This window comes from Tauraco erythrolophus, chromosome 1 (assembly GCF_009769465.1).
Source record: "Tauraco erythrolophus isolate bTauEry1 chromosome 1, bTauEry1.pri, whole genome shotgun sequence".
In the NCBI taxonomy this organism is placed as follows: domain Eukaryota; kingdom Metazoa; phylum Chordata; class Aves; order Musophagiformes; family Musophagidae; genus Tauraco; species Tauraco erythrolophus.
Genome location: NC_141465.1, coordinates 114172038 through 114197438, shown reverse-complemented (window position 1 = coordinate 114197438; position 25401 = coordinate 114172038).

The window sequence follows — 25401 nt, the reverse complement described above, 5'->3', positions numbered from 1 at the left end:
CTCAGCATGTGGACACTCACTTTCTGCCACAATCTGCTGTCTCCAGCTTTTACTGGAAAGGCAATTTTTCCCTTGGTAATATCAGGCTCACTTCCTTGGCTGTTCCCCTTTTCACCCAGCTGGGCTCCATGATGCTGGGTCACCATGTTTTCTTGATGATGTCAGCCTTTGCTCCCTTTGGTGGCCCCAGATTCCCCAAATGCGTGCTGTGATGACTGCAGACATTTCCATGTGAACTGCACCGACAGCTGTCCCAAACCGAGGCTCCTTGGAAGGACAAGCAAAGAAAAGAGCTCAGATCACATATGGAGTTGAAAGACCCTCCTACTCCTTGCAGATCATCACTCTCATGCAGCGTTGACCTCTCCCCAGCAAAAGCTGACCATCAGGACCTGTTACATGCACAAACAGCAGTGTCCCATGTAGACACATACAATAACAGCCAGCTAACAATAACTTATTAATAAGGAAGAATCTCATGGTTAGACACTGAAATATGGGAAATCTTTCAAAAATAAAAATGTACAAGCAATACATAAAAAAATCCAAAGAGGAAGAAGTAAGAAGTAGACTAATCACTCAAGTTCTGACTGTGTAGAAAAGACAAGGAAAAAAAGCAGAATTTTTACTAACAGAAAAAGTAGTTAAGGAACACAAACAAGAAAAAGTCATTATCTTCTCATCCACTGATTTGTATGTCTGAAACAACTAGTTCAAAAATTTCTCCGTGGTTGGACGTAGGAGTGAGGACAGCACCACTGGAGGTCTTGAAGTGGAAATACAAGTGCCCAGGAGGTCTAGACACCAGCAGAACCACTAATAAAGAAGTAAAGGCTTCTAGGACAGTCTCAAGAGAGCTCAGGTCAGACTAGCTCTCCTGCAACGCATACAGAAATGGCAGCAAAGAAAGTTAGAAAAATTCTGCTCCAAACACAGCATTTAAAAATTCATGGGATCTTCAGCACTGGCTGAGAACAGGCGTTATGCCCGTGAAAAAAGGCTTCTGGGAAACTCCGGGAACTTGCGTTAGAGCTTAGAGCATGATCTTTTATTCAAGGTACCTGCAGAAACCTGTCTCAGTAAAACCCGACACTCGGAGGGGCTGGATGAAACACAAATATTTCCTCTTCTCAGCTGGTCGTGTAATTCTTGGTGACACAATAGGTTAAGCTTCGTGAGACTCCTGTTGGCAAAGCAGAAATTGCCCAAAGCTGTGGGATCGCTCCAGGTTTCAGGAGCTGACAGTCTGCTGCGCTGCGCCTGAGAGGTGGACTTTCTGCCTAATACTTCATGCTGGGAACGGTGGAAGTATTTTTGGGCACAGCTGGGTAAGTGCACCTTGTGCTTCTGCCCACAGTGACCTGTGGCACAGCCCAGTCACGTTCATGGGGTGGGAAGGGAAGCTCTATTCAGCCCTTTCTGAAGGATGCTGGCAGTGAGAGGAGACTTGGGAGGTGGGGAGGGAGGCACTCAGCTGAAGACAAAAATAAGTACTGAAAGGGAAGGCAATTATGAAGCTAAACCGGCAGGAGTGATCCAGGCCTGTGTTGTGCTGTCTTGGAAAACTTTCAAAGCCTTTTTAAGCAATTGGCATGAAGCTTTCTGCTGGCTATAAAAATGCCTTTTGAGAATCGTCTCCCATTTGTACTTTTACAATTCATGCTTTTAATAGGAATATTGTACTCATGGAAAGCACAGGCTTGCTTGACAGCCTGAGAGAATGGAGTTCAGACCAGGCAACATCAGCAGGTGCCTCAGCACTACTCCTGCCCTGCATGTGTCAATTCTGCCTCGAAGAGAAGTGTCTTGGGGTGAAAAAGCAGGTCTGTGATAAGGTTGTTCCCATCCTTTGCCTTGCTGCTGACAAGGCATGAAATGAATCTGAGTTGTTGTAGTGGCTCTGACCCTGATACCTGTTCAGAAGGAGCTGCCCGTGGCCAACAAGCGAGTTTCACATTGGTGCAGTAAGGTTAGATGACTATCGTCCTTGGCTGGGCTGAAGCTAGCAGGCATGACCATGAGGCAGGAGGCATTCTCATGGGGAAAGCACTTGTGCGTACGGTGCTCTTTACACAAGCTTCTATTCCATTGAAGTGGATGGCAGTTCAGCGTGTAAATGAGAGCTCCTCTGAACAAGGATGCATTTCAGTGCAGAGTTCAGTACTTCGGAAAACAGAATTCTCGCCATGGAATGCTACAGGCTTCATCCTCTATTTCTTTCTTGATGCTCTGCAACACTTTGAATTTAGAAAGTTTTCTTCATGAGTCACCATTAGAACTATCTACGTCTTGGACCTGAGGAACCAAATCATGCTCCAGCACCCTTCAGGCTGGCACTGCAGCATGAGCATCAAGATTTCCCACACTGCAGCAGTCCCAGTTTGCTGACCTGAGACAGCTGAAAATACATCAGAGTAGGCCTGAGGCTGCTCTTCTCAACTTCAGTGATCTTTTTAGGTAGCTGAGCTCCATCTGTACTCAACGGAGAAAGAGTAGGACAGTAAGTTAGGCCCCTGCTCTGGCCCAGTTACAGGAGACGCTGGGCTGGTATTTCTCCATGCACAATAGCAGGACTCTAATCAGACATGCTAACTGAGCTGCCTAAAATTGTGTGAGCATCCCTCCTGTGCTCCCAGATGTGCTCTTGTGCCAAGCCCAGCTTGAATAATCCGGACCTCTATACTCCATTAGCAGTCCTTTAAGCTCGTCAATCTTCTCTTTTGAATGTAATGTATTTTTTATACTGCAAACATGAGTGTGTAATTCAATGCATATGTTTTGGGAGTGGGGAGTCTATGAGAATGCCAAGCAAATCAATAAAGGTTTAGCACATCATTATTCATTGTTGTGACGCCACGAGGCATTTATGTATGCCCTTTAGTAGAGAGGGGAAAAAAAAAAGAGGAAAACTGTTACATATGTGTAGCAAAATCTGATTCAAGAGGAAGAGTTTGCATCTGAATTGCATGAAGTCTATTAAAATTTTGGTCTTCTTTAGACTAATAGGCTTATGCCATTCCCAAACTGATTGTTTCCAAGCAACGATGCAGATTCTAGTATATGTTTGCTTATCTCTTTAGTTTGCCGCTAAACCGGAGAAGCTTCCAAAGATAGCTGCAAAACTGATGATATCAGGTGTTATACATAATTTCAAGACATTGTTTTGAAAAGACGGTCCATTTATCCTCTCTTTGGAGCCTGATTTAAAGAGTGCATCGGGGCTTATGTATGGCAACCGGCAAGTTATTTTTATTTTTTTTTAATAAAGGAAATGACCTGCACTGCCGCCAGCATGACATGCTCCAATATGTCATTTTCATTTGGACACAAACACTTTATTGTGGTCAGGGGGAATTGCTCTCTCTGAGGAACAAATCCTAAGTGGTAGCTATGAATAGCGGCGCAAGTCTTCAGAAACTGCAGTTCAGCGAGGCTTTTCAAACGTCCTCAAGCGCGGCTTTCTAAAGGGCCAAATCTTCCCTGCTTTACTAATTGAAAGCTCCCTTCATGTATTATAAAGGAATGCACAGCTATAGAGCCCTGTACACTAAATAATAAATAGCCAGTTGCAAATGACATTGCTATTTTATATTCAGAACTACCCAAATTGTGTGGGGATTTGGAAAGGTGCATTAAGAGGAGATTAGAGTATTTTCTCTCTTTCCTCGCTGCTTTTGGATTTGATGACATCATGGGATAAATATGATTTAAGAGTCAATGTTTACTATCGGCATTCAAAAAGGCTGCCTAAAGAGCTCTGTTGCTAAACATTATTAATGCATGTAAGAATGTAAGAAAATTGTGCATTTATACACAATTTAATATGAAGAAAGGGCTTTATAGAGTTCTCTGATGGCTACATAAAGAATATAGTGCAGCTCTGTGTACATCTGAATTTCCATAGAAGGCAATTGATCACCCCAGAAGATAAAGACATCAGCTATGTAGTGGTGTAAAGCAAAAAAGCACAAAGTTTAAGACTGGAAGTGAAAACCACTATTATTGGTAGAAATTCTAGAAGGAATTTACTGTGGCAGAATGTAATTACCAAACTGGATGGAATGCTGTGATTTATGTTTGTGCCTGTGTAAAACGCTTTGAGATGATTAATAACGGGCTCAATCCTTTATACTCATAACAACACTTCTGGCACAATAGCACTGTAATGATCTGTCACTCTGGCTATTGTGTTATTGGATATATAAGATCCCCTGCATTAGGCAAACGTGGAGTCTTGGGGCTAGTGAGCAGGCAGATGCAGCTCCCTTACTATTTGCATTGCAGTATTACTAGAAATCTAATAAGGGCTCAGAGCCCTGGTGGGCTAGATGCTGATCAGTACTTGAAATGAAAGATGGCTTTCCCTTTCAGAGCTCACAATTTAATTATGTGATGGGAATCAATAGATAGAGCAGAGAGGGAGGGCTGCATCACCCTGCATATTGTTGCAGTTCATATAATAAACACCAGCCAGACTCCATCATCTGTCTGCATTTCTTACAAGACCACTATTTGACCGAAAATGAAATTATCTTGGGTACAAGTGGAAGACGGATAATTTCTTCTCATTTGTACCTCATCAGCAGCCAAAGATCTACAGAGATTGTACTGTTCAGAGTTTGACTGCCCAATGAGTTGCAGTCAAGGTAAGTAAAATATAAGAGAGATACCCCTCAAAACATCATGTAGGATGTGATGGTATCCACCTTAGTTTGGCTCCCTGGTTATTTGAGGGAAGTGGGGCAATGAGGAAAAGGCAGTGAGGCTTGAACATTTTCTGTTCCTTGACTGGTTTAATGGGGATGTGCAATGACTAAACAGAAAAACAAAGTGAGATGAGTGAGGACAGGGTGGAGGAGAGGGAGGCAGAGACTGATGTAAGGAGAGTGAGGGTGAGATGAAGACTTCGGAGGGGTTTATGAGAAGCATATGAGCAGAGATGGAGAGTGTCCCAAGGGGAATTAGCAGTGTAATGACACCCAGTGTCTGACGGCCTTTGGAGTCTGTTTCTTGCACTTGTTTAAGCCAACCTGGCTGCCTTGCCCCTGAGGCTGGCACCTCCCATGCCTAACAATGGGACTTGACATTTACAAACAAAGTTACATGGTTTCTGAAAGAAGTGATATTGCGTTCAGGATTTCCACCAGGCCACTGAAAGAAACTGTATTTGTCAGTTAAAGGAAAAATACAGTAGAAGAAGCAGGAAAAATTTTGCTGTAAAATTTAAATCACAGAATAATTAATTTTGGAAGGGACCTCAAAGGTCATCTAGATCCAACCCTGCATTTTTTTTTTATGAAATCACCAAGGCCAAATTTGACCTCTCTGGTACTGGAAAAGAAATCAGTGATATCGAAAGAGGTGCCTGGATTTACACCAGTCTCACCGAGAAAAAATCTGACTGACGTTCTCCCTCTCGGGAAGACCGTAGCTTTGAGTAACTGAGTGGCTAGATCGGTCCAGAACCGGTTTTATTTTGCGAATGACTTTGGCCGGTGCCTTCCTCTCTTTGGCTGGGCGCGCACAGCTCTAGGTCTCCATTTTCACGCGAAGCGTGTCGAGGCCTCTTCCCTCCTCCTCTTTGCAAAACTGCCAGGCTCTCCAAGATGTCCTTGGAGATGTGTCCTGCGGACAGCCTCCGAGTGGCCGCCGTTGGGGTCTCCGCGACCTCCGCTGGGGCGGAGCGGCCCCGGTGGGGCCGCTCCGCCCCAGCGTAGGTCGCGGAGACCCCAACAGCGGCGGCGGCGACGGTACCGGGGCGCGCCCCTGTCCATGGTGCTGAGCGTCAGCGGCGGGAAAGCGTTTTCCTTCGGGTTACAGTAGGCTCCTACCTGGAATTACTGCTGCGCGCGCTGCGCAACAGATGTCCGCCAGCCTGGATTTTCCTCTTTTAGCCACCCTAAGAAGTCGGGGAGATTAATTCAAGCCGGAGTCGCCGTCGGTGGAACGGCTCTTCACGTGTTGTCCCTCGCTTTTCCTGTTGGTGTCTTCCATCAGTTGCTTGCATAGGAGAGAGGATTAGATCAACACTGAAAAAGGCTTCTGCTTTGGTTTGTTTACGTGTTTGCTTTTAATTTTTTAGGATAACTGCAGAAATAATGAGAAACAGCAGGGGATGGGAAACTGAGATTGATCGCTTCGTGTATTCGGCTTGTGATGACCTTTGGGGAAAGTGGGTATTTAATTTTTACTGATGTTGTAAAGGCACAGACAAAGTCCTGACCTTTCTGATCTGGGGTGACCACTACGAGCATCCCACTGAGAATTAATTACAATTGCCTGGAGTGGCTCCAAGAAGCATTCATTAGAGTACTATAAATGTGGTAAAAGCGATCAGTATGCCTGGGAGAAGCCATTCCATGTGCCTGCTGTGATATCGAAGAGAAGCTCAGACTTGTCGGCTTGTTGTTTTGTTTTGCCATTCATTAACAAGACTGAAATAGGAGAGACAGCGTTAGAACTCCAGGGCAAGCATTTCCCATCATTCTGCTCTCTACGCAGATACTTTTGGATTAGACTAAGGCACAATAGATAGAACCAGGCAGAACAAAAATCAAACGTCTCCTCAAGAGACAGGACACAGTGCAATTCTCTGACTGCACAAAGCACAATACAACGGCTTCTTCTAGTAGCCTCCTAGAAATGTAAAGTGGAAGTGAACAGAAAGCTCCACGCAAGAACTCCATACAAGGAATTATCTAAAATTCAAGGTATGCTATGATGCCATTGGACTTCAGCATCCAGCACAAAGCTGGGGCTATTAATCACATGGGAGTTTGCCGTCCTTTTCCCCAGAGATCAATCTAAAAATGAAAAATCAGTTATGTGTACAAAGTTTAGGCAGAAATATTTCCTATCAGATACGATGATTTTGTCAGATACTCTGCCAAAAGGACTGGAATTGAATAAGGAGGTTTAAATAAAAATTGTAAAACCATCTAAATTTGTTTTGGAGAAGTATTTAATTGGAAATGATGATGAAAAAGCCAGAAATGTGGATTAACCTAAAATGGAAAGGGCAGCCAAGTTACAGCAGATGGCTTTTTCTTGTTCTTTAAGTGCCTTATAATGAGGAAAATATGCTATGTAATGACAGTTGTTTCTAAACTGACTTTTTTGGGGGGAGGTGGGGGAGCTTTCCCATGAGGCATTGGTTGAAAAAGGATAATCAAAAAGACTTAGCTGCAGACAGTCTGTATTGAACTGTTTCTGTTCCGGTGCTGCAGCGCTTGGTTTGATGTATGGTAGGAAAGACAGCCATCTCCGATTCCAGCTAAAACCGAACGAGCAAATAGCCCCTATTTTTCCCTTCTGCCTCGCCTCCCTGAGCATCTACATTGCATAAGGGCTCTGCCACTCTCTTTCTCTCATAGAGCCTCCCAATTGCCTTTTCTGTGGGTTGACTAAGAATTCTTTATTCTGACAGGTTTTGATCTATCTTGCTGCAGTTGCTTTTCTTTCTCTCCCGTATCAGTTAAGAATCCCTCCTCTGAAGCTGTTATCCAAACAACAGATTTTCCTACAACCGAAATGCTGCTGCTAAGATTTACTTAAAATATCCCCCTCGTTCTGTATTTTGATTCCTTTCTACCCAAAATGAGGCTGAGGCGGGGAGGGAGTGAAGGAAAACAGAAGAGACAGCCTATTCTATATGACATATGCTTGATTTCCCAGCAACGCTTAATTACCGTTGGGAGTTTGCACTCCTGTTCCTTTCAACACATGGAACACTCGGAGTGCAGCGCAATGCCTCTTGCCTATTCCAGTCTGCGTGCACATGGATAAGATTTGCCTGTGTATTAGGGCACTTGTATATGAATTGCATATGAGAAAGGAGACTGTAGGCATCTTCCCTGAAGACCATAGGCATCCATGCAACTTTCAGGCAGAGTTAAGACCCACAGAAAATGATACTTTTCATGCTCTTTTACTATAAGGTTCCATCCTGCAAAGAAATGAGCATGGAAAGTACAGGTGGAACTTTTAAAATCCCACGTAGCTCAGCCAAAAGGCCCTACGCCAACGCAAGGACAAGGGAGATTTGCAGTCAGTAGGACTGAACTCATGACTGATATCTGAAGAGACTCATGCTTCATGCTTTGTGGGTACACAAGTGTAATTGGAGACAACAGGAGGCTTAGGATATAATGTGCGAGATGGAAACCTAACGGGATGATCGCTCTTCAACTTTGCATAATGAAATGTGCATTGCGTTTTGAGGAAGAGTACGATTTCCCTTGCTGTTGAATGTAAAATATAGCTAGATTGTATCAGCTGCAGCCAAAAAGAAGAATAAAAGCTAGAAAATTCACATGCTGAAGCTCTGTTGTTAAGCACAATTAAAGAATATGCTTCACACAAAAAAAAATCAAACAAATACAGCACTTCCAAACTTCATCACAAAGAAAGATTGTAGTTTTCAAAATTAAAAGTGTGTCTATGAAAATAAGCTTTTTTTTTTCTTCCTATTTTCAAGCTCCACATTTTAAATTATCAGCTGGATCTCAGCTTTAGCTAATTTCAGTAAGATTCCACACTACTGCGGAAGTCTGACCTACCAGAAAAAGCCACAATAAGTTGCTGAAATTATCTTGATAATTAAACAGTTTAGCTTTATATTTATTTGCTGAAAAATCCCCCAATGACATATTAATTATGCATAGAGCTTTGCCTTGTGAAAAAGTTGGTTGGTTTTCAAATACCCATCTCATCTCTATTTATTTTTAGAAAGCTGGTCTTTCAAACTGACAGCATTTCAACTATTTTAATACTTTGATGAACATCAAACTTTCACTCTGATTATTTTTCAAAAATTAATATCTAGTGGCTTTTTTGATCAAGCCACAATCACTATTACTTCTGAAGCAGGAAATAACTCTGCTTTTAATCTTGGTCTTCATTTAGCTCTGCCTTATTCAAGGCATCTTCTTTCACCAGAGGGCTGCTCAAAAAAGGAGCTCAGACTATAGTGGCTGGAGCTGACGAAGAAGGAAACCTTTGGAGAGTTTATAATGGAAAAACGTATTGAGAGCAATACAGCTTCAAGGGGGTAGGGTGGGTATCGAAGCCCCCTGAAGACAGCCAAAGTCCCTCTTTCTCATACCAGGTATCACTGGCTGGTCTTTACAGTGATAATACCATACTCCTGATAAAGTCTAGGCAAAATTCTGTGATATCATCTAACTCATTGCTCAACTTTAGGCTAGTAATGAATGCAATATGGTCAGATATGTTACTGAGGGATACTGGGCAAGCATAGGGAAGTGATAATGTAGAGCATTAGAGATGGAGGGAGGCCTTCTGATCTATGTAAAAATGATGTTGACCCCTAGTTGTGTGAGCAAACACTCAAATACAAATTACTTACCGATGTTCAAAATCTAAGGACCTTACATGAGCAAAAATCCAACTTTTGCCTGCCTGGTGTCCAAAATGCTCGGACACTTTTCCGTTTCACTGACATTTCACAATCGTTTTCACTGACGATTCTGAAACATCATTTTGTGTCTCTCGTGCGAATATAAGTGTTCTATACTAGATACAAGAGACAAGTAATCAACTTTAATATAAACATGGATTTTAAGGAAATGTTTCACATCAGCTTCCTTTTAAATGTTGGTGTAGACAGATGTTTTTAAGTTGCTATGTGGCATGTCTGAATGACATTCTTTTAAGAAGCTGGAGAAGATTGTTTGGAAAGCAGTAAACAGAGAAAAGGTATCAAAGTTTCAGTGTTACAATGGAAGGCTGTTGGCTGAGACTCTCCTGGGATGTGTCTTGAGTTTGGAAATGTTTCATATTTACTTCAGTGACCTGAATGATGAAGTAGAAAGTATGTTGAACACATTTGCAGATGTTACAAACCTGGTGGAGGAGCAATCAAAATGATCCTGACACATGGGACAGCTGGTCAAAAAAAAATGGATGAACTTCAAAAAGGGGAATGCAAGGCCTGCACTTAATCTGGAAAAATCAAGTGCATTAACACAGAATGAGAAACAGCTGACTAGGCAGAAGTTTTGCTGAAAAAGATGTTGAGGTTACAGTGACTCACAAGTGGAATATGTATCAACAATGTCATACTATTACAGTAAAAGCAAACATGCGGCTTTGCTATTGAGCGCTGCACGTCTAGTTCTGTGCAGTGAACTTCAGCAAATGTGGAGGCAATCCAAAAGAAAGAAAGGAAAATGACCAGAGAATTAGAAAACATGCCTATGTTTTCATTCTTGCCTCCTATGAGGCAAGAATGAAAGAGCTAGGCGTTTAATTTATCGAATTAATCACTGGAGAGACGTGAGAAGCCTTCAAATAATCACAGGTTGTCATCTGTTTCTCCACGTCCATTGTGGATAGCACGAGAAAAGAATGTACTAAAATTACACCAGGGAAGTGTGACTTTAGTAAAAACTTTCTGACAATAAACACTAGGCAAGAATGCAGGAGGAAATTCAGATTAAATTCCTTAATAATCAAACATACACCAGTCCATGTTCATACATCTCTCATTTACCCAGCCTTGGCACAGGAGAGTGGATTAAGAGACTTCTTGATATTTTGGCCCTATTTTCTGTGTCTCTATCATTACTCTCTTTATTTCATTTTAGCATGAACTTTTCTATTTGCAGTTAATTTACATATATTTTTGAAGGGTGGTCTAAATAAAAATCTGTCTCAACTCATCCGAACTATATGAGATTCATATATCTGATTTTTTTCTAGTGCTCTCCTACCTTAACCTCCATACCTCAGTCATTTACATCTCAGCTTCTTCCACCCTGGGATACCAGATGCCAAGCCCACTGGGTAAGCCTAACTTCTGATCCAGCTGTGTCTAGCAGCTGGGGTCAGGGAGTTGGAGAGGGCCATCTAAGCAAGAAAATATTTAATTCATTTTTGACTGTACTCTCGACGTTTGTTTGCTATGTAATACACCTCCTAACAATTCCAGGAGCATATTTTTTAGTGGCACTTACTATGATTTTTATAGTTGAATAAAAAAGATGGAAAATCATTTTAAGCAACTAACATTTTCACCACAGCCATCTCCTTCATTATTCTTCCCTTAGCCTACCTTATACCTTAGACTGCAGCTAATGTCCATCCAAAGAGGTGGAATGCTGCTGGGACATTCCAAAATTTTTAACAAGGTTGGGTTTAGCTCTGAATTTTTGCACTTCCATGTGTCATTCCAAGTATCTTAATATTTAAAGCAAATCACAGAGTTTCAAAGATAAGCCAAAGCCACGTGATGGTCAGATAGCTTATCTTCATGTTCTGGTTGTGTCTAACTGTCCCCTTGACTTTCCTTAAGTCAAAGATGTTAGTGGAGTACAACACTGATGCACTCACTCTTTTGTGTGCTTTTATGGATGAGAAGGGAGATTTCTAAAAGAACAAAAAGGAGCTAGACGACAACCTCTTGCTGAAAGTCAGTGGGAAGCACATGATTGCAGTCCATGTTGGTAAACGTTACCCATGATGCTACAAGAAATAGACAAATCAGATGGAGCGAGTCTACCTATAACTACTGGACATCAGGCTGGGGGTCTGATGATAGTTATCATGAATCTTTGAATATCCACGTTCGTTTACGGGCTCAGTAGAGTGAGAAAGCAACTAGGGACTTCCCAGAACTCAGCTGCATAGATAGTCTGACACTGAGCAACATGTTGCGATTCCTTACCCTTTTATTTTTATACAGGAGGGCCTATTTTTACCTAGTAAGAGATTTTCTTTCCCCTTCTTGAAATTATACCTCTGTTATGATCAGTGGTCATAATATAACAAGGCACAGAAGTTTAGGAAAGAACTGCTGCGTCTGTAAAAAGTGTCCAAAATGAACCCAAACAGGAGAAAGAAAGCTCATCCTTATCTGATGGAAAAGTGTTTGGTACAGCACACTTTTGAAACGTTTCAGAGAGTCCTGTTTGTAGAACCCCAATCATCCTTGTGAGCTGACCTCCTCTCCTCTCCTCTCCTCTCCCTTTCCTCTCCTCTCCTCTCCTCTCCTCTCCTCTCCTCTCCTCTCCTCTCCTCTCCTCTCCTCTCCCTCTCCTCTCCTCTCCTCTCCTCTCCTCTCCTCTCCTCTCCTCCTCCTCTCCTCTCCTCTCCTCTCCTCTCCTCTCCTCTCCTCTCCTCTCCTCTCCTCTCCTCTCCTCTCCTCTCCTCTCCCTCTCCTCTCCTCTCCCTCTCCTCTCCTCTCCCTCTCCTCTCCTCTCCTCTCCTCTCCTCTCCTCTCCTCTCCTCTCCTCTCCTCTCCTCTCCTCTCCTCTCCTCTCCTCTCCTCTCCTCTCCTCTCCTCTCCTCTCCTCTCCTCTCCTCTCCTCTCCTCTCCTCTCCTCTCCTCTCCTCTCCTCTCCTCTCCTCTCCTCTCCTCTCCTCTCCTCTCCTCTCCTCTCCTCTCCTCTCCTCTCCTCTCCTCTCCTCTCCTCTCCTCTCCTCTCCTCTCCTCTCCTCTCCTCTCCTCTCCTCTCCTCTCCTCTCCTCTCCTCTCCTCTCCTCTCCTCTCCTCTCCTCTCCTCTCCTCTCCTCTCCCCTCCTCTCCCTCTCCTCTCCTCTCCTCTCCTCTCCTCTCCTCTCCTCTCCTCTCCTCTCCCTCTCCTCTCCTCTCCTCTCCTCTCCTCTCCTCTCCTCTCCTCTCCCTCTCCTCTCCTCTCCATTCACCTCCTGGTTCTTGTTTCTTAGTTTCATCCCATTAGTCCTAGCTGTGCCCGGCATCGCACAGCTGCTAAATCAACAGTTCAGTACTAATTACAGCTTTATGTATATAATTTTTTAATCTCCCAAGAAACTCAGGATCATGTCTTTTGTGTGTTTATTTTTAAAAACGAAGCTTGTTCAACTGATGATGCCATAAAATCATTAAGAGGCTATGTCCACTCCTGCTACAGGTCACCAGTCCCTGCTTTGTAGGATATCCTACTACACTGCCCAACCAAAATGTCAGAGCCAACAAAGAAAAATAAGTGTTTTGCATAGCAAATAGTTTTTATGACTTACAGTTAATGGACCTTACTATTAACTGGCATAATTAAAACTCTTATTGAGTTGATGAAAGTAACTGTCTTGAAAAGTCATTAGGCTTCCTTTTGTTCTTGTTTGCTTGCATTTTCTTCTCAAGATTGATTACGCAGTGCCTCTTTGAACTTAAATTGAATGTTTTCTTTGAGGATGTACTTGCATCTTGGTTTCGTATACTCTGCTAGTACAAGAAAAAACAAAAACAAAATAGTTAACAGTCTCAGGAAAATATTCCTGAAAAATATGAATAGTAAGGAAATAGTAATATTGAAAATATGAAAAGTATGAGAAATACATATGCAGACTTATCAAGGCTAAATAGTTTTGTGTTAATGGAAAATAAACTCTATTAACAAAGACATAGTAATTCATAAAGCATTTTATGTTGTGCAGTGCATGTATCTGCCAGTTGTCCTAAATGAATTACCTCAGTCAACACATGGTTCCCCTTTTGCTGGGGTGCGGCTGCGGCTGGAAGGAAAGCAATTTATTTCAAAAGCTGATTCAGCATGAGACTCTTCAGGGGCCATCAATGTCCCATTAATAATCAGAGATGCTGTAATCGTTATCAGTGGCATTGTAAATCATTTGCGTAACTCCATTTATTTTAACATTATTCAGCAATTTTGTGTTTCCTGAAAGACAAAAAGATTTCCGTTATGAAATGTGCTCTTCAGCAGGAAGCAACAAGCGGTATAACAGACTTTTAAAATATTGTTTATTCTTATGCTGTGCCTCATTTTTTGTGAAATTAACTATTCGAGAAAAGGAGGTCCTTATAAATTTGATCTAAGTCAGTGATATTACAAGCAGACATTAAGAAAACATCATGCTCACTTCTACTAACTCATCTTGGCTTCAGTCTCCAATAACCCTCCCTTTTCATTACCCTCTGAAGCCTGATTCTGTCTTCAAGTGAAATTAATAGGAGAAAGATCAATCCTGGACACCTCTTGGTGTGTCAGTCCAAACCTGAATCTACTGCCTCCAGAAGACTTTTCTGAAGCATGATTTCACTTCATAATGGTTAGGACAAAAGCTGATCAAATTATTCTTTGATTTAAACATCTTTTTCTTTTTTGTCTCTTCATGAAAACTCAGAACAGATTAAATGCAAACTGTTTGGAAGATTTGCCTTATTTGCGAATTTAAGGCAAGGTCAAACCAGCTGTAATAAAGCTCTGCCTGAGTTCCTTTTTTACAAGATGTAGATATTACTAAAAATAGCATTAAAAATGTCATGAATACAGAGGAGAAAAATGAAAGCTGAGAAGAAATCCAAGAGCCTGGAAAGCAGCTGGAATTAAATAAATGTTCATTAATACCTTGCATCACACAGGCTACTCTCTTGTATTATTGAAGCAGAAAAAAATTACTGGTAGTGATAAGTCTGTTTGAAATTAGTATTTTTCAAACCTCAAGATCTCATTTTCAGTACGAAAAAAGCATCACTGAATGAGCATGAATGCAGCTGTGTTTTAACAATGCCAGGTCATTTTCCTCCGTTTTATTTTACAGTCTTTGAAGAGTTTCCTCTTTCTTGCTGCATACGGGTTTTAGGGAAAATACTCTCCTTTTGAATAGAATGATTTTTTCTCAAAAACCTAGAGACTATTTTCCTCTTACGATTTTTGTCCTAGCGAGCCCTTATGCTGAGGAAAAAGACTGCCTCTTTCTTCTTTTAGGGTTATATTATTTAATAACTTCTTTTCTGTTTGCTTAGCTAGTGATCATAAAACTGTCACCATCCGCACTTCAAAGCGTAGGACAGCCACATGGCTGGCGTGCTGCTTTTTGCCGTGTAACCTTCAGTGACTACAGCAGCGGTTCTCAGCTGCTGCTTCTTACCGTGGCCGATAGTAGTATCTTCAATACAAGTAATTTTTCTCAAACTAACAGCAATACTGAATACTATTTTTATTTTTTTTTTGTGAAAAGGAGGTGCTCGTGAGCTTCATTCCCCGGTGAGGTGAAGTGTAGGTAACTGAAGCCAGTGGTACCACTGGGTTTGAGTTCAGTCAACTTGCAGTTGCCAAAGATGATTGACTCGAGGTGGTGTTCAATAACCTCTGCTTTCAGCTCTGATTATTTATTGAAGTGCCCTGGGCCGTTTGGCGATTGTTCTAGCCCCCCCCCCCCCCCCCCCCGAAATCTCATTCACATGACAAAAGTCCGACTTAATTTTTTTCTAAAGGCTTTGGCAGCAAGCAACAAAAACCCCCGTAACGGCGATAACCACAAAGGACGAAATCTCAGGCCAAGCAGGAAAGGGCACATTGTTCGGGCTGGGTCAGCAGCTGCGGCCCTCACAATGCGCCCTGCCCAGCCGGGCAGAGGCCCCGCAGCCCGCCAGCCCCGCCGCGGTGAGCGTGCGTGTCTGTACGGACGTGAACCTCCTCGGGGCCCGGCTGACCAGAAGTTGGATTCAGCAGGAACGGGGTCGCCGGGGCGAGGAAAGGGCAGGGGTGGTGGTGGCGGACGCCTGTGGCAGTCAGGATCGAGGGCAGAGGCGTCTGCCAGGCGGGGAAAGGGCCGCGGCGGTGAGCGGGTGAGACCGCAGGGCCCGTGAGCGACGGGGGAGGCCGGGGAGACCCGAGAGACGGCCCTGGTTGCTGTGAGGGACTGGGCACGGGGATCCTGAAGCGGGGGCGCTGGATGGGAAGAGGCGGCCAGAGAGAGGCAGGTGAGGGAGAGGTGTGGCAGGACACAGCAGCGCGCCCCGCGTGTGAGGGGAGAGCAGCCCCGAGGGAAGCGGGATCCCTGCTCGGTTCCCGAGCCGCCTGTTGGGGACCGGGCGTGAGGCCGGCCCCGCGGCGGGTCAGCCAGGCGGGGAAGGGGCCGGCGCAGCGTCGGGGCCAGGAGAAGAGGCGGCTGCGCCTGAGGGGCACGTAGATCCTGCCGGGAGACAGCCCCGTGGCGGCCACGGAGCGCTAGCCCGCAAGCAGTCCCACCCTCCGAAAGCCTCGGCGGCGACACCGAAAGGCGAAAGGAAGGCCCGGAGCACGGCGGGAGGGAGAATCGGGGGCGGCCCCTAAACGGAGGGAGAGAGGTCAGCGGGGAAAAGCTCCCCTCCCCCGCGCTCCGGCCTTTGCGAACCCCAGGTAGGGGCCGCTGATTGACAACTTTCCCCACCCTCCTGGCGTTCTCATTGGTTACTTTTCACGCCGATCAGCAATGTGTGCGGCGAAGCCCTGGCTCTCATTGGCGCGTCTTGCCCCGCCTCTCCTGGCACGGGCCAAAAGGGAGGCGAGGGGGCGGGGCTTGAGGCTGAAGGGGCGGGGCGGCGGCGAGGAGCGGGGAGAGCGGGGGCTTAGCCCGCGAAGGCGGTCGGTGGTGGCTGGGGCGGTCGAGCGGCGGCGGCGCGGGATGGGACGGAGCGCAGCGCCAGGTGGGTGCGGGGCCGCGCTCCCTCCTCCCTCAGCCGCGGCGGCGGCGGCAGCAGCAGGAGCAGCAGGGAGACGGCGGCGGCGGCGCTCAGGGGGTCCGTTCGCCGTCCGGGGAGCCCGGCAGCCGCCGAGAGGGGCGCTGAGGGGGAGCAGCCGCTTGTTAACGGTCTCTCGCTGCCCGCCCGCCCGCGGGGATAATCCCGCCGCTGCCCTGCGGGAGCCCCCTCAGCGCGGCGCCGGCGCCTTTCTCCTCACAGCCGCGATGAGGGCAGCGGTGGGTCGCTCCGGGGCTTCTCGCGCTCCTCCGGCCCGGGCAGAGCTGCCCGTCCTGGGGCCCTCCCGGCTCATCCGGGCGGGGGAAGCTTTGTTTCGAGCCCTTCTGCTGGCCTCGGCCCCTCGCCAGTCTTCAGAGCCGCGGGGCGCCTTCCCCTTCCCCCTTCGGGCTCGGGTCGGGGTTGCGGAGCCCCTCCGTGCGGGGGGTCGGCGAACAGGCCCCCGAACTTGCGGTTCTCGCGGCCGGGCGCCGCGTTGCCCGCGGCGCGGTCGGAGCCGGGGGACCAGGGCGCCCGGCCCCGAGAAGCGCAAGTTCGGGGGCCCGTTCCCTCACTCGTGTTTCCCCCGTGAGCGGCCTCCGCGCCGGCACCGGGGCGTGACACCGACAAGTCTCTTCTGTTCTCTAGCGGTCTTCAAGTACTTAAAAATAATCGTCTTTGGCTTCGAAGGGCGCTGGGAGTCCTGGACAGCTTAGGAACTTTTAAACTTTTATTTTTTTTCCTCTCTCGTGGTTTTTGCAGATTAATTGCTTTTCCCACTTATTTCTTAAGTGAATGTGTCGCTGAGAAGAAGCTGGGAATCTGAGCGAGCGCAGGCATGTGGAGGCAGGGATTTATTGCAACTGCTGAATGTCTAACATCTGAAAAGCGGTTAAGAAATGCTTATTTCTTCTTTTTCTTTTCGTTTCTGATACAGTTCGGTAACTGCTGCAGATAACTAACAGGGGGAAGGACTGATAGCTTTGGACTGAACAACAGTCTGTGAAGCGGGGTCAGTACTTGAGCGATGGGTTACTGGATGCAGTTGTGAGATTCCTTGATAGGAAATACTTGAAAGCGCAAATGGTTTAGTTGGTGCGCTGTTTGTGCAGGAATGGGAAAAAGCTGTCTAGCTGTGGTTATTTGTGCTTCTTTTGTGACCTACAGGCAATAAGGGGAAAGTATTCCTATTAGAAAAAGATGGGGGCAAATTATGAACACAGCCAGGAACTTTCAGAGACTTGAAATCTGAGGGTGAGGAGGTGGTCGTTTTGCCTTGTGTGTCATGCAAGGCTGGATATTTTATTTTTTTCCCCTTTTTAAAGCTTTACTTAGGGAATCAAAAAGTATTACATTTATGAGACAGACTGTTGTTTTGAATTTGCCTGATACAGTATTTTCTGTAGTAGTTAGTAGCATGTGTGCTTGGAGAAGGGAATGAAGTAATGGAATAAGGCTGCAGTTCTCATTCTCCAGCATGCTCTCCCATGCTACAGTGATCTGTAGCTCAGATGCTAAGTTTTGTGGTCTCTAATATATGGAGGTTAATGTGATGTGGAATAATTATGCAGACTAATACCGAAGTTGGAAAGCTATTAGACTGAAGTTACAAGTTACAATGTTTGCAAATTTATGAGATTCAAGATTAAACCCCATATTTGAGCTATGGAACTTAGCTTTGTTAGGTTTTATGTTCAATTACAGTTTACTTTTGCCTTTCAAGTTAGCATCAGAAGAAAATACACTAAGATGGAAGGACAGTGGTCTGCCTACACTAAAATAAAGACCCTAAGTCATTCCTACTCAGAAGGAATGTGACTTTCAGTAAGTCCTGTATGAAGGATGTTTTGTCTGCAGCTCTTCAGTTGAGACTAGGACCAGACCGTGTTCCCCTTGAGCAGTATGGGAGCTTCATCACTTTCCAGCTGAATTTTAGGGATGAGTTGTGCAAAGCAGACTTTTCTTGTTGCTTACTGGAGGATTAGTTTTGTGTTTGTATTGACTGCAGCAGTGTGAATGTAGCTATTAGGTGGCGAACACAGAGGTGGTGGTGTACACGAAATAATATATAATTGAGCCAGTCGTCTTCTCTCTTTCCATGGCTATTTTCTTCAAATAAAGAAAAACATAGAAAACAGTTTTTAGTCAGATAAATACTGAAACAATAGTCTTGATTATACACAATAGTTACTGAAATTGTATGGTCTTTGCTAATCTTCCTATTTGTCCATGAAAGTAAGAAAAGGTTACTTTATATGTCAGAAATAGAATTGCGTGTGCTTCAAAAAGGGACTTTCATAGCAGGGGTAGGTTATTGAGGCTTTGTGTTTGATTTCTATGGTACAACACATAAGACACTTCATAGTTAATAGCAGCATAAACCTGCTTTGTTTTTCAGTATATGCCTTGACTGTACAACATGCCTTGAAGGATTATGATTTTAGGAGTAGTAATATAAACTTCTTGCAGACCAGCTGCCCTTTGGTGTGACTACTTTAGCTCAGATTTGTTTACTTTATTCTTCAGTGAAAAGGTACATGGTGTGTATTTCTCTGAAACAAGAATAACAGTGTCTGCAGGCAATATTCCTGTATGGAGGAAAGAGGAAGAAAAGCCATCATGTGACAGATGATAGGAATATTATTTTGAAGTTTCTTACATACAGTGATTAGCAGGAGAGGATTTCTAAAAACCTGCTAATTTCTAATTTCTAAAAACCAAACCAAACTAGAGCAGATACTTTGGTGAAGAATTCTAGAAGAGCTGATGGTACCTGAGTGTTGAAGTCACTATGTCAGTGTCACCTGGACAGTGAGTTAGCTTTCGTGCTGTTGCAAGTCTTCTCTTTTTGATTAAACTTCCTACATGGGCAGTTGCATCTTGGTGTAATTTGTAGTAATTGGAGTGGGAAAGAGCCTTGAGAGAACTGCTTAGAGGACTTATGATGTAAAGAGATAAAGATGTGCAGTTAAATCTCTCTTTCTTTCGAGCCCTCCCATAGCACTGTCTGCTATTACTCTCTTGACTGCTTTTAGTGAGGAATGAGCAAGAAGTGTTGTTACAGTTAATTGCAATTTGCTCTTGCAGTCCTGTCTTTAGTTGGTATGTACTTGATATAGTCTTGTAACTGAGCTTGAATCTGATGTAGGTTGTATAATACAGCGCTTTTTGGCCTTTTTAATTCAAAGGTGATGTATTGGTATCTTTCTGATTCATGTGTGGCTCCAGTTAAAATTTTCGGGCTTCTCGTGGTTGTTACTATGGTTTCCTTATAGAATCATAGAATGGTGTAGGCTGGAAGGGACCTTAGAGATCATCTAAGATTAGATTACCAAGTGCTGGGTCCTGCACTTGGGCCACAACAACCCCCTGCAGCGTTACAGGCTTGGTGAAGTGTGGCTGGAAAGCTGCACAGCAGAGAAGGACCTGGGGGTGCTGGTGAACAGCTGGTTGAACATGAGCCAGCGGTGTGCCCAAGCGGCCAAGAAAGCCAACGGAATTCTGGCATGTATCAAAAACAGTGTGGCCAGCAGGAGCAGGGAGTGATTGTCCCCCTATACTCAGCACTGGTGAGGCCACACCTGGAGTACTGTGTCCAGTTTTGGGCCCCTCACTTCAAGAAGGACGTTGAGGTGCTGGAGCGAGTTCAGAGAAGGGCAACAAAAACTAGTGAAGGGTTTAGAGAGCTTGTCCTATGAGGAGTGGCTGAGGGAGCTGGGACTGTTTAGTCTGGAGAAGAGGAGGCTCAGGGGGGACCTTATCACTATCTGCAATTACCTGAAAGGAAGTTAACCGATGTGGGGGTCAGTCTCTTCTCCCATGTTGTGAATGACAGGACGAGAGGGAATGGCCTCAAGTTGCACCAGGGGAAATTTAGGTTAGATATCAGGAAGAATTTCTTTACAGAGAGGGTTGTGAAGTACTGGAACAGGCTGCCCAGGGAGGTGGTGGAGTCCCCATCCCTGGAGGTGTTTAAAAACCGTGTAGATTTGGTGTTGAGCAGTATGGTTTAGGGACCCTGACAGTGCAGGGTGAATGGTTGGACTGGATGATCTTGAGGGTCTCTTCCAACCAGACGAATCTATGATTCTATGATCTAATCCAGCCTCCCTGTCATGGGCAGGGACGCCTCTCAACTAGACCAGGCTACTCAGGGCTCCATCCAGCCTGGCCTTGAACACCTCCAGGGAGGGAGCATCCGCAACTTCTCTGGGCAATTTATTCCAAAGTCTCACCACCCTCGTACTGAAGAATTTCTTCCCAAGATCTAATCTAAATCTGTTCTCCTTCAGCTTAAACCCATTTCCCCTTGTCCTATCAGTGGACACTCTTGTAAAAAGTCCCTCCCCAGCCTTCCTGTAGGTTCCCTTCAGGTATTGGAAGGCAGCTATTAGATCCTCCCGAAGTCTTCTCTTTTCAAGGCTAAGCAATCCCAGCTCCCGCAACCTGTCCTCATAGCAGAGGTGCTCCAGCCCCTGGATCATCTTTGTGGCCCTCCTGTGAACACGCTCGAACAGATCTATGTCTCTCTTATGGTGGGGACACCAGAACTGGATGCAGTATTTGAGGTGGGGTCTCACAAGAGCAGAGTAAAAGGGGAGAATCACCTCTCTTGACCTGCTGACCACACTTCTCTTGATACATCCCAGGATGCGTTTGACCTTCTGGGCTGCATGAGCGCACTGCCAGCTCATGTTGAGCTTCTCATCTGTAAACACCCCCAAATCCTTCCCTTCAGGGCTACTCTCAACCCACTCTGTGCCCAGTTTGTATTTGTGCCTAGGATTGGCCCGACCCAGGTGAAGGACCTTGCATTTTGACTTGTTGAAGCTCATGCAGTTAGCACTGGCCCATTTCTCAAGCCTATCAAGGTCCCTCTGGATGGCATCTCTTCCCTCAATTGAGTCCACGGCACCACACAACTTGGTGTCATCGGCAAACTTACTGAAGGTGCACTCAATGCCGTCATCCATGTCGCTGACAAAGATGTTGAACAGTACTGGGCCCAGAACAGACCCCTGCGGGACACCGCTTGACACTAGTCTCCATGTAGACATCGCACCATTGACCACAACTCTTTAGGTGCGACCATCCAGCCAGTTCTTTATCCACCGAGTGGTCCATCTGTCAAATCCATGTGTCTTCATTTTAGAGACAAGGATGTCATGTGGGACAGTGTCAAACGCCTTGTACAAGTCCAGGAAAATGACATCCGTTGCTTTACCCTTGTCAGCCAGCGCTGTAGCTTTGTTGTAGAAGGCCACTAAATTAGTCAGGCACGACTTGCCCCTAGTGAAACCATGTTGGCTGTCACCAACCACTTGGTTATTTTTTATGTGCCTTAGTACAGCTACCAGGAGAATCTGTTCCATGATTTTACCTGGCACAGAGGTAAGGCTGACTGGTCTGTAGTTTCCCAGGTTGTCCTTGGTCCCTTTCTAAGATGGGGGTTATGCTGGCCCTTTTCTAATCTGTAGGAACCTCACCAGACTGCCAGGACCTCTCAAATATGATGGCTAGTGGCCTAGCAACTTCAGCCGCCAGTTCCTTCAGGACCCGTGGATGCATCCTATGCAAGGAAAAATAATTGAGCTACATTGAGACTGTGTATCAGGTGAGTTGCACTACTAGTGTAAGTTACTAAAGCGTTGGAACAGGTTGCCCAGGGAAGTGTTGTAGTCACCATCCCTGGCGGTATTTAAAAGACGAGTAGATGTGGTGCTTAAGGACATAGTTTAGTGGTGGACTTGGCAGTGCTAGGTTAACAGTTGGACTCGATCTTCAAGGTCTCTTCCAACCTAAATGACTCTGTGATTCTACTAACCAGGCCAGGTGTATTGGTACCTCCTGGGGGTTATGATGGTAAGTTTTGTTAATTACCTCAATAGCAGAAAAATAATTACAATATTAGGGGACAGTACGTGTTTCTATTAAGTGTAGAACATCTTTGTGCCAAATTTATTTAATATTTTATTTTTGAATATTCATTATACTTATGCCACTCCAAGGCATGCTTCAACTCTGAGTTTATATAATACTCTTTTATATTTTAAAATATTTATTTTAGATGCAGAAAACTTGAGCATTGTTCGGGTTGAACTTGATAGATGTTTATGTTTAAAACACATGTCAGTCTAGAACAAAAAAAAATAGAGCAAAATATTTCCCTATCATTTGTATACTATCAAACAGATTATACTTAATGTGTAGGTTCTCTTCTAAACATTCGTAATTGCAAACCTCCTAGAAAGAGTGTTTTGGTAAGAAATACTGGAAAAAACTGACACAGACTATTGAGTGCTGAGTTAGAGAATTGTCTAAGCATGAGTCAACATAATAACCACAATAAGTGTCTTGGGCATGGGTGGCATGCAGATATTTTTGCTTTAGTTTTTGAATTAATCTTGCATTCTGTAGATCCTTAGGTATGATAATAGTTCTCAGAATATGATGCAACCTTTAAAATGCTGGTAAGTAACAGTGCGTATAGATACCGGTGGTAATTTGAACATGTTTAGAGTTCATATTTTACAGTCATCATAATTGATATAAACAGAAGTGGCCTATGCTAAGGCAGTTGCAACTTCCATTAATCTGTCAAAACCAGAATTTTTGGTTGACTTAAATGTATTTTTATTCAGGACAAGAAAAAATGAGGTTTTCAAATGTTGTGTGCAGAATTACAGCCTGGCTTGTTTTCTCTCTAATTCCATAAATCAAAACTCTATTTCACTCTTTCTTTGGCATGAGCTTTTATTGCGCATCCCTGTTGTGGAAATCTGCCCAATATAGAAACTACAGAGTAATTTCTTGTGGTAAAACTCTATGAAGCATTGTTTGTTTATGCAGCAGTACGCACAGTAAATTTACATTGAGAAATATTTATCGCCGTTGAGTTCAAATGAGACAGACTTTTTGGAGGCTTATGCAGTAGTTATGTTTCCTCCTATGCAGCTGTAAAAGCATAGTTAAGGTTTGTTTAGCTGTTTTAACTAAGTCTTAATGTGTTTTGGGGCAGGTTTTTCGGTATCTGAATATGCACTTGCTTTACAGTTCTGTATATGTTAAGGTGTATCTCAAGTCCTCTGTCAGCCTTGTGTTTGCTGATTGAACTTAAAAACTGGGAAGGAAAGTTTATAAATAGTGAAAATGCTGTTTAATGCGTGGTCTAAATGAAATTGATAGATAAAAAAATTGTTTCTTCAGATTTGCAGCAAGTGCTGCTAGTGATTTTAATTTTTCAGTCATTCAAAATTTTACATAAGCTTGTTATTTGATACTTTTCATTAGGTAAAGAATGTTGAAATACTTTGCTGTCATTCAGCCTTTTGTAACTTTTTTTCTTTGAGATTTTCTTGAATTTGGCTCCTTCAGTCTTCCTAAGGTAATATGATGATTTTAGGTGCCTGATTTATCTATGAGCACATGTAACTATTTTATGTATATGAATAGTTAAATATTAAACTAGAGTGCTCTTTGGGCTGGGACTATGCTAGTAAAGTGTAGAGACTGCTGCATCTTCTTGTCTTGGAAGCACACATTGTTTGCATGGCCATGCTCAAAGGGTGCTGCATGTATTTTTCTGTTGGGTTACCCAAGTGGAAGCCCTGGTCTTCTGGGGGTGTATCTCTTAATACTGAGCACTGTACTGTCTTACTCTTGGCATGTTAGAGATTCCTCGTTCAGGGACCGCTTCCATCTGCTTGTTGGGAATTGGGATGGTGTCATATTTTCTTGGAATAATGTAATATGCTACTTCTGGTCATGTTTGTCTGTGTTCTTCAGTGTCTTGTGCTTTACTGGGCAATTAGTTGGATCCTAGCATACAGTAGTATCATGGTTTAAATTAGCGTGCCTTTTTTGTGACTTACAAAGCCTGTTGAATGTTCTTAATGTATTGGTAGATGATGAAGGCAGAGGTCATCAGAATAAAATATACGAACAGTTTTGGGCTCTACAGTATAAGAAGTACACAAAAATATTAGTGTGTCCAAAGGAGGGCAACAAAAATGGTGAAAGGACTAGAGGTCATGACTTAGGAGGAGCCACTGATTATACCAGGTTTGTTCACGTTGAAGAAGGCTGAAGGGTGACCTCATTGCTGTCTACAACGTCCTCATAAGAGGGAGCGGAAAGGGAGGTGCTGATCTTGTCTCCCTCATGGCAAGTGATGGGGCACGAGGGAGTGACTCAAAGCTACATCAGGGGACGTTCAGATTGGATATTAGGAAAAAGTTCTTCACTGAGAGGGTGATGAAGTGCTGGAAAAAGCTCTGCAGGGGAGTGGTCGTGGCCCTAAGCCAGTTGGGGTTCAAGAAGATTTTTGGACAGTGCTGCTCTTAGGTGTCTGGTTTGACTTTTGGGTTGACCTATATGGAGTCAGGAGATGGACTCAATGATCCTCGTGGGTATAATGTAATAGTATTTTATAGGCCTTAGAGGACTTGAGTTTGACCGACTGTTTAGCATGTGCAAAAATATCTTATTGTTGATATACTTACAGAAACTAAAAGTGAACAAAGCACCTCGTCAGTGAAGACTGAAAAGCATGTATAATCTCCTAAAACCCATTTTATTCAAGTCTAGCTGCCAGTGCAAAGAGAACGTAATGTTAAGGCTGTGTGGAAAGGACAATGAGAATAAGTTGGGAATTACTGGAGATCCGTCATATTTATAGGTGGAGAACATTATATAAAATGTGTCTTTCGGGACTATCTTCCATGGACAGGTTAACCCGTTACCTGCTTGTTGCTGCAGAGCGAGATACCGTTGACAGGACTGTTAGTAGAGGCTGGAGTTCAGACTGAATCTGGAGGTGAAATTTGTTCCAGTGCTGATGACTGATGGCCAGCTGAGTTTGAGTATTCCCTTTGAGGGTTTATAGTTATGCAGTCATAGCTGATGTATGCAGCTGTTGCCCATTCCTGCCTCTCCAGCAGCTTTTTGTTGCAGCCCAGCAC